Below are 2740 nucleotides of genomic sequence, written 5' to 3' on the forward strand. Positions count from 1 at the left end.
CGCTTCGAGCGAGGAGCCGGATTCTGTCCGGCCAAGGCGTGGATAGCGCCCCAAATTCGGCCTTCCGAAAACTAGGGGCTTCGCCGAAATTTAAAATTATAGAATTCTATCGCTAAGTGAGAGTGTTCAAGCATTATAAATCCGGTTGCCTTGTTCGTTGTGTTGAGCGCCTCCCTAGATGGACCCAAAAATGGGAACAAGAGCGCTTGAGTTTATCCCGAACACCCCAGCACTCGTGGCATGGGGGCTGAAGCCGACGACTTGCCATCTCTCAGATTTGGTAAACGTCCGCACAGAAGGTAATATTTTAAATTAACAAGCGTTGCTTAGCGCATATGAACCAAGTTTTCAGCGCACAGGATAACAAAATGCGAGTCTACTCAAATATTACATCTTTGGAGCACTCACCCGCAATAGTGCGGGCGCCCTTCAGCACACTCCTATAATACATCTCGGGCGTGCGATGCTCCTTGCCCTCTGGTGGGGGGTCCTTCACAAGCTTCTGGGCATCCATCTTGCCCCAATGCACCTTTGCGCGGGCAAGGGCCCGACGCGCACCTTCAATACAGGCGGAGTTCTTGATGACTTCAACCCACGGGCACGCATCCACCAGCCGCCGCACCAGGCCGAAGTAGCTCCCAGGCATGGCCTCCTTAGGCCACAGCTGAACTATGAGGCCCTTCATGGCCTGTTCGGCCGCCTTGTGGAGCTCGACCAGCTGCTTCAGCTGGTCGCTAAGGGGCACCGGATGTTCGGCCTCAGCATACTGAGACCAGAAGACCTTCTCCGTCGAGCTCCCCTCCTCGGCCTGGTAGAATGCGGCAGCATCGGACACGCTGCGAGGAAGATCTGCGAATTCTCCTGGAGAGCTCCGAATTCGGGTAAGCGACAGGTAATTAACACTCACATGCTTACTTTGCATGAAAAATGCCTTACCTGCTGCTATTTTCTTTACCGCCTCGATCTCCTGGAGGGCCTTGTAGGCTTTGGCCTTAGCGGCTTTGGCACTCTCATGAGCCGTTGCAAGCTTAGACTCTCGAGTCTTCGAGTCACGCTCCAGGCTCTCATGTTTCCTCATGAGATCCTGGAGCTCTTGCTGTACCTCCGCCACCCGCGCCTCCTATTTCTCTCGCTCGGTGCGCTCCGCCGCCGCATTGCGTTTGGCCGTGGCCACCGCCTCCTTCAGGGTCGCCACCTCGTTAGGGGCCCCTGCAATACCCTAGTTATCCTTGTCATTTTTCTTGCAACCAAAATCCTTTTCTGTAAGGTACAATTTTCATAAGGTATTACTCACCTTCTTTTTCCTCGAGCTGCTTCTTGGCATGGCCGAGCTCGTTCTCGGACCGCTCGAGGTTTTCCTTCAAAGTTTTGACCTCCGCAGTCAGTGCGGCAGAGGTCGGCAGCACAACCTGCAATCCCATATTGACATATTTTCATGACTCCTGCGATTATCTTTCTAAAGATCCTCAGTCCGGCTTTTCTTTCTGAACACCGAACCGAGCATCAGGAGCTACTGTCTATGCGGTACCATTTTACATATATTGAAATTCTTACCTCAAAGCCTGTTAGAAGGCTGCTGCAGGCTTCGGTCGGCCCGCTCTTGGCGAGCTGAACCTTCTGAATCACCGCACTCATAACAGTGCGGTGTTCCTTTTCGATGGAGGCGCCGTTGAGCGCCTCCAGCAAATTATCCGGCACCTCCGGTTGGACGGAGGCAGCCGGCGTCGCGGTCTTGCCCTTCTTCCGAAGGGGTCGCCCGCCGGACTCCGGAGCCACTATGGGTTCCGGGGCTGAGTCCGGTGCAAAGTCCGGGAGGTTGTCCTGCGGCACCTCCGAGGCCCTCTCCTCCTGGTGGGTCCCTTCCTGGGATCCCACCTCGGCATCATCCGCATCACGGGGGGTGGAGGCAGTCGGAAGAGAATCCATATCCGACGCCCCTAAGGACCCGCTCGACGAAGTGGGGAGATCATCCTTAAGCGGACTGCAGGGTTGTATGCGGCATTAGAAAGACATAATGTGGCGGAAAACGAAAACCTTGAAGTTATTCGGGAGTCCGGATACTTACGATCTCGCCAGAGGCTTGGCCCTTGGAGGCCAGTCCTCGTCGTTGTCACAGGCGTTGGCGGAACAGTCCGGGGGGAGAGTTTTTCCCCTCTTGGACCCTTCGGCCTCCCTTGTTGGGGAGGCCTTCCTTTTCTTCCCTCCCCCCGCTGGGGGAGAGGCTTTCTTCTTCTCCTCCTCGCCTTGGTGGGAGGAGTCGGCCTTGGATTCATCGTCCGATAGCACCTGAAAAGGGGAACTCTTTCGAGTCCCCGTGGCCTTCTTCTTGGCCTTCTTCTCCAGCACCACGTGGGGTGCCGGAGCCAGCAGCCCCGTTAGGCGGGCGTCAGCTGGGTCCTCTGGCAATGGGGCCGGACAGATAGCCTGTGCGGCCTTCTTCAGCCAGTCCTGTCAAAGGAAAGGGAGTTTAGATCCCGCATAGAGTCAAACTATGAATAACAAGCGTCCCGTAAAGGACGATATCAATTACCTCGTCAGCTGGATGCTGCGAGCTGAATCCGCGATCTTTGGTAGCGGATGCGGGAGCCTTGGCGCCCTTGAACAGCACCTTCCAGACCTCTTCGTACATAGTGTCAAAGAGCCCATTCAAAGTCTGGTGCTGCGCCGGATCGAACTCCCACATATTGAAGCCCCGTCGTTGGCACGGGAGAATCCGGCGGATGAGCATGACCTGGACTAC

Source organism: Triticum dicoccoides, chromosome 2B (genome assembly GCF_002162155.2).
Source record: "Triticum dicoccoides isolate Atlit2015 ecotype Zavitan chromosome 2B, WEW_v2.0, whole genome shotgun sequence".
NCBI classification, from domain to species: Eukaryota; Viridiplantae; Streptophyta; class Magnoliopsida; order Poales; family Poaceae; genus Triticum; species Triticum dicoccoides.